Consider the following 7421-nt stretch of genomic DNA (forward strand, 5'->3'; position numbering starts at 1 on the left):
TTATAAATTAGTGTTGTCTTGCAGTGGCATGCGGCATTTTCTGCACCATCTTGCTTACTGTCATTGCGATATAACGATAACAGTGACAATGCAAATGATGATGATGAGGAGGAGGAGGAGGAGGATGAAACATGTCTGTGACACAATCCACTAGTACACTGCTGTGCTCCATGTGATTGTGATGATGACGTCGACATGACGATGGGTATAACCCACAACGTATCTCCCGCCAAACCAGTGATCCAATTGACAGGGTATAGGGTCTTTGCCCAAACCTACAACTCATTCGCCATCACAGGAACACAGCAACAACAGGGCTTCACACTTTTTTCTTTTGACTAGACACCTTCGATGTATCTATCTATGTATCTGTTTATCTATCAACGTATCCAAATCTCTCTCTCCCTCTCTCTCTCTCTCTCTGTGCGTGCGCGCGCGCATCCGGGACAGTCTTGAGACTGGTAGACGTCACAATACTCCGCGCGAATTGCGTACAGTAACTTCGATATGGGTGTGATTGGAGACGAATTTCAAGATCAGCAAAAAAATATTGGAATCCGAAGACAGATTTTAATCTTTGCAATTTTTGTTCAAAGCAGGGAGGAGACTGTGTTTGAAAGAAAGGAAATCTTCAAAATGGGAAAGATTACAAGGTGATATGATTGCTGTTTATATGTTTTGTATCCAATTTAATGGCTTTATTTGCTGTATGTATTTCAATATTTTTGTGTGTGTTACTTAACGTTTTACATAAAACTACGGTAGGCTTTCAAAGCCTGACAAGCACGTTCTGTTTATGCGAAGGTCTGGCATTTGCTTCCTCCCCCTCCCACCTTCCCATTGATTTTTTATATTTATTTTTACAGCAGATGTGGTGTAGCATATGAATCAACCTGCGCGTTTTGGCGTTTGGCACCTCCTCCAAACTGAAACTGAAACTGAAACTAAACACTTTCAAAAGACGTCGTCTGCCTCCATGAAAAGATTTACGTCTATGTCTGGGCGAACAATTTCTGGATTCTATGAGGACATATCCGTGAAAATGTTCAACACACCTGCCGGGAAAATAATTATATGTGCTGCATTTAGTTTCTGCCTGTCAGCATTGCAGACAATGTGGGGTCTTTGTCCGGACTCCTGTTGAGCTTTCCGGCACAATACTGTGAAGAAGAAGGTGAGGAAATCTGACGTTTCTGTGTGCAAGAGAATAACACTGAGAGAGAGAGAGAGACAGAGAGAGAGAGAGAGAGAGAGACAGAGACAGAGAGCATTATGCATTTTATCTTGCATTCAAGAAATATCACACACACACACACACACACATACACACACACACACACACACACACACACACACACATACACACACACACACTGTATAATCTGTTCATCTATGGTGATGATATCAGACACACAGAGAGAGACAGAGACAGAGGCAAAGAGCATTATGCATTTCATTTTGCATTTAAGAAAGATCAAAGTTGTTACGTATTCAAGACACATTCCGGGGAATAGGTCCTAGGTGTGACATAAGGCAAGTCGCCTTATTCTTAAATGTACGCCATCCACAGTTGGCCCGATCGGTATTCAGATATAAAAGGGGACTTGAGCTGAAACCTCCATGGCGGCATATCTGGTTCTTCAGTGTGACTGCGTGCGAAAACCTAAGTTAGGTAACACAACATGGTGTCAGAAGATGGCTACTGTTTGTTGAGAACGGTTAAAAACTGTGGAAAACAGGTAACGGTCTAATTTTTCTCTTTTTTTTGCACACGTCTTCGAACACAGATCAGTTTTCATGTGTCGCACATATGCTAATGTACGTCACACTCACATTCACAGTGGCTCAATAGATCCAGACATCAGTGTCGGCCTAAAAACAATGACGTTTGACCTTTGACAAGTTCCTCCCGTAACACCATAGTTTGACATTTTGTGTACGTCACGTCAGTGCTCAGGACTAGTCAAAATATTTAATGCTGATAGTAGGCACCTTCAGTATGGCAGCAGAACAGCAACAACAGAAGCATTTTACTGCAAATATTCCAGTTCCAGCAAAATTAGATGTTTCTTCGGACATTGAAGCAAATTGGAGAAAATTTCTTCGACAATGGCAGAATTACGAAATTGCAACTCGTTTAGACAAAGAAGCATCAGAGTATCGCTGTGCCGTCCTGCTCGCATGTATCGGAGAGGATGCACAGGAAATCTATGAGGGCTTGCCGTTTGCAGAGGGAGAAAACAATAAAGACATCGAGACAGTTCTTGACAAATTCAATGTCTTCTGCTTGGGAACTACTCATGAAGTGTATGAGAGTTTCAAGTTCCACTCAAGAAACCAATCAAAGGATGAGTCTATTGATGCATACGTTGCAGCCCTGCAAAAACTGACAAAAACATGCAATTTCAAGGAGCCTGACAGGATGGTCAGAGATCGAATTGTTATAGGAGTGATAGACGATGACACACGGGAGAAACTGCTACAAAACAAGACTCTTACACTTCAGCAAACAGTAGAAATTTGCAGAGCCCAAGAAACGTCCAAGGCTAGAGCAAGGTCAATGCAGTCCAGAACATTTAGAGAAGGTATTAGCAGTGAAGAAGTAGTTGAAGTAAACAAAGTCAAACAAGGACCACAACAGAGCATGCCACCGTGGAAACGGACATCATCAGGAGGAAGCAAGCCATGCTCATGGTGTGGAAGGGGTCCACATAGAAGAGATGCTTGTCCTGCAAAAGCAGCCACATGCAGGAAGTGTTCCAAGATTGGTCATTATGCTGCAGTTTGTCGCTCTTTGCCTTATTCAGTCAGGAGGTTGGAGGAAGAAGCAGAAGAAGCAACAGTGGCAAGTCTTTTTAGGCCTAAAGAGAACTCCAAAGCACGCAGAGAAGATGTCTTCCTGGATTCAGTCAATCACAAGGCAACATCAGATGCATGGAAAGCCAAGGTTAGATTGGAAGGCATGGATAACGTGTTCAAGCTGGACACAGGGGCAGATGTCACTGTAGTGCCACCATCGATGGTGCCAAAAGGCAAGAGACCACTACAGAGATCAAACAAGAAGCTGTTTGGTGCAAGCCGAGTCCAGATCCCTTGCCTAGGCAAGTTCACAGCACAGTTAACCTTCCAGAACCACACGACGACTCAGGAAGTGTACGTCGTTAGTGGCCTCAAGGAAGCATTGCTAGGTCGGCCTGCTATCACTGCCCTGAATATGATTGTGCGAGTGAACATGGTGAAGGAAACTGAGGAAACACAGTTTATAGCAGAATTTCCTGAACTCTTCAGAGGTCTTGGCAAGTTACAGGAATCGTACAAAATCCGCCTCAGAGACAAGTGTTCTCCCTATGCTGTGTCAGCTCCACGTCGTTTAGCCCAATCTCTGAGAGAGAAGGTCAAGGTAGAGCTGGATCAGCTGGAACAGCAGGGAGTGATCCGCAGCATTAGCAAGCCAACTGACTGGTGTGCCCCTATAGTAGTTGTCCCCAAGAGCAATGAGAGAGTCCGAGTCTGCGTGGATCTGAGCAAACTCAATGAATCAGTTAGAAGAGAGAACTATCCTTTGCCAACAACTGATGAACTTTTGGCTCAACTGTCAGGCGCAACCGTGTTTACCAAACTTGACTGCAATTCTGGTTTTCACCAGATACCCTTGGATGAAGAAAGTCAAGAACTGACTACATTCATTACTCCCTATGGGAGGTGTTGCTATACCAGGTTGCCGTTTGGAATAAGTTCAGGGCCTGAGGTGTTCCAGCGACGCATGAATCAGTTGTTAGAGAATCACGATGGAGTGATCTGTGACATTGATGACCTCCTCATCTATGGGTCGTCAAAGCAAGAGCATGACATCCACTTGAAGAAGGTGATGGAGACCCTCCAACGGGCAGGCGTCACCTTAAATGGAGACAAGTGCCAGTTTGCCAAAGACCAAATCAGATTCCTCGGGCATGTTGTCTCCAAGGATGGGATAGCCATGGATCCAGAAAAAATCGATGCAATCAAGGATTTTCCCAGGCCACAGAATGTGTCAGACGTAAGGAGACTTTTGGGAGTCATCAATCATGTTGCCAAATTTGCAGGACCTACCCTAGCAGATGACAGCAAGGCCCTTAGAGATCTGCTGAAAAATGATGTTGAGTGGACTTGGGCCACAGCTCAGGAGGCAGCATTTCAAAAAGTCAAGAAGCAGTTGACAGAAGCTCCAGTCTTGGCACACTACAATGCAACCAGAAAAACAGTGGTCTCAGCCGATGCCTCCTCATTTGGCCTTGGTGCAGTCCTCCCACAGAAACAGTCAGATGGACACTTAAAACCAGTGTTCTATGCATCCAGGAGCATGACAGACACAGAAAGAAGGTATGCGCAAGTTGAACGTGAAGCCCTTGCTGTGACTTGGGCATGTGAGAAATTTGCAGATTACATTGTAGGGCTGCAGGATTTAGTTATCCAAACAGATCACAAGCCCCTTTTGGCCCTTCTGAAGTCTAAAGGCCTGGAAGATCTGCCACCCAGGATTCAGAGATTCAGAATGCGTCTGATGCGGTTCTCGTACTCCATCGAGTATATAAGAGGAAAAAACCTTGTGACAGCTGACGCTCTGTCACGTGCACCAACAGGAAAACAAAAACCAGAAGAGAAGACGCAAGAAGAGGAGGATGATCTCTTCGTACATCAGGTCATCCAGAACCAGCCAGCATCAGAGTGGCGACTTGAACAGATTCGAAATGAATGTATGAGAGACAGAGTTTGTCAGGTGCTATACCGATATGTCCAGGAAGGCTGGCCAGGTTCGAGTCCAGATGATCCAGAGTTGAAGGTGTTTTGGTCTGTCCGCTCAGAAATCACAGTGCAAGAGGGCATACTTCTCTACAGGAGCAGACTGATAATTCCAGAAATCCTGCGAGCTGACATCCTTGAGAAGCTGCACACTGGACACCAAGGCATCGGTAAATGTCGAGCACTAGCCAGAGACTGTGTTTGGTGGCCCAGGCTATCAGTCCAAATTGAGTCCATGGTCCAGAAGTGCCCAATCTGCATCAAAGAGAGACGTGTACCACCAGAACCCCTCATCACAACTGCCACACCGGCATTCCCATGGCAAAAGGTTGGCATGGACTTGTTTGAGATTTCAAGACAGCAGTATCTTCTGGTTGTTGACTACTACTCACGCTACATTGAGGTGGTCACACTGAGTAACACCACAGCCAATCATGTGATATCTCACATTAAGAGTATTTTTGCTCGCCATGGAATTCCACAAATCGTTGTAAGCGATAACGGTCCCCAGTTTGCATGCAGACAGTTCCAGGAATTCACACAGAAGTACGAGTTCACTCACATTACCAGCAGCCCCCACTACCCACAGGGTAATGGAGAAGCGGAGAGGGCGGTCCAAACCATGAAGTCATTACTTACAAAGGCAGAAGACCCCTACCTGGCTCTCCTCGCTTACCGGTCCACACCATTGGAGCAGGGCCTGAGTCCTGCCGAGCTGCTGTTTGGCAGAAAAGTCCGCACTGTTGTCCCATCAGCACCTTCGCAGCTCTCCCGTGAGAAGGGGAAGAAGTGGAGGGACTTCAGACAAAGAGACAAAATCAAGAAGCAGAAGCAGAAAGACAATTTTGATAGAGCTCACCGTGCCCGTTCAGCAACTGTTCTACATCCTGGTCAGCCAGTTTGGGTACATCCAGCCCAAACTCCAGGGACCATCATTCACTCCCTTCCCAACAGGGACTACAAGGTCCAGACACCCCATGGACCCCAACGCCGCAATCGCCGTTTCCTTGTTCCTCGAGACCCAAATCCTGAAATCCCCAAACCTGTCCCCAGACCACTCTCGTCCCTGCTTTCTGCCAAGCCACACACAGAGGTGGCTTCTTGTCCTTTTCCGTGGGATGATGCTGTCACCAGTCCAGCTGCGTCTGGTGTACCGAGGGCTGCCACTTCCAGTGCTGTCACCAGTCCAGCTGCGTCTGGTGTACCGAGGGCTGCCGCTTCCAGTGCTGTCACCAGTCCAGTTGCGTCTGGTGTACCGAGGGCTGCTGCTTCCAGTGCTGTCACCAGTCCGGCCGTGTCTGGTGTACCCAGGGCTACTGCTTCCAGTCCACGTCCGTCCCATGGTGCACCTCCTGTGAGCAGCCCTGTTCCAGCAGCCCAGATGACCAGAAGAGGCCGCATTGTGAAGGCCCCACAAAGACTTGATTGGTGATGCCATGTGGGGTCTAAAGACTGACCACTCAGAAAAGACAAAAGAAGAGACGGCACCTTTGTGTGCTATCGATTCGTTTTCGATTTACTTCGGTTTCATTTTATTTCGTTCGTACTAGTGTTTTTTTGTTAAAGTTAAATCTTGATTTTGATTGTCCATCATTCTCGAGAAAGGGGGATGTGACATAAGGCAAGTCGCCTTATTCTTAAATGTACGCCATCCACAGTTGGCCCGATCGGTATTCAGATATAAAAGGGGACTTGAGCTGAAACCTCCATGGCGGCATATCTGGTTCTTCAGTGTGACTGCGTGCGAAAACCTAAGTTAGGTAACACAACACTAGGCACAGTTCGATTTGTCAGAAAGAGTTGTAACACACTCAAGAGCGTCTTGCACACTTACACACTTGTCAAATATAACTAATACTGAAACAAGGTTACATAGTAAATGATTATGTATACGTTTGTATATGGGATAATTATGAAATCAGGTTTTGTAATGTCATTAAATTAAGATTGTGAGTCAGTACGCCCACGAAACGTGGTGAACAAAATTCTGTGTTTGGCGATCATCAGTCAAAATCCGCAAGAAATCATCCCGGTTACCATCACATCAGTGAAAACTGTCAGCAGCTCTATTATGTAATGTATGAACGAACGATGCATTGAGCGTCACGTTTTGGAAGAGCACTTATCACATTGACCATCGTCTCCGCGTCAGGAGTTCGTCTGCGGAATAAATAACAATGATCGACTCGTTTGTGTTAAGCGCTCTCACGAAGGAAACGATGTTTCGTTCATGCTCTTTAGAGTCATACCTTTGTTTTGTTCACTCTCTGTATTGCGCATCCCCATGATGAAAATGGTTTTGTCTTGCTACTACTACTACTTCTACTACTACTACTACTACTACTACTACTAATGATGTAACAAAAACAACAATAATGATAATAATGTCATAATACTTTCTTTATATTGCGCTTTCCAACGTAACAGTTATGCTCAACGCATATGACGTAAGTTAGCATCAACGATTTCTGACACGATACACCCAGTTCCTAACGGACTTAACTGCTAAACCACTCTAGGTGTCTGTGCAACAAATAATATTTCCAAAGAAAAGGAAAAAAGATTCATAACCCTGAAACCACACAACCCCCACTTCCATGAGCACAACACACACACACACACAGTCACCTTACCAACAGCGA

At 45.6% G+C, this 7421-nt stretch overlaps 1 protein-coding gene across 1 annotated transcript in view; it reads left to right on the forward strand.

Moving 5' to 3' along the window:
- The first annotated feature begins 1098 nt into the window (after nucleotides 1-1098).
- Nucleotides 1099-7421, forward strand: part of LOC143301983 (solute carrier family 28 member 3-like) — a 32626-nt gene continuing 26303 nt past the window's right edge. Inside the window, exon 1 of the mRNA XM_076616490.1 lies at nucleotides 1099-1174. The gene's annotated coding sequence lies outside the window, so the exon portion shown is untranslated. The remainder of the gene's footprint in view (nucleotides 1175-7421) is intronic.

This window comes from Babylonia areolata, chromosome 2 (genome assembly GCF_041734735.1).
Source record: "Babylonia areolata isolate BAREFJ2019XMU chromosome 2, ASM4173473v1, whole genome shotgun sequence".
Taxonomy (NCBI): Eukaryota; Metazoa; Mollusca; class Gastropoda; order Neogastropoda; family Buccinidae; genus Babylonia; species Babylonia areolata.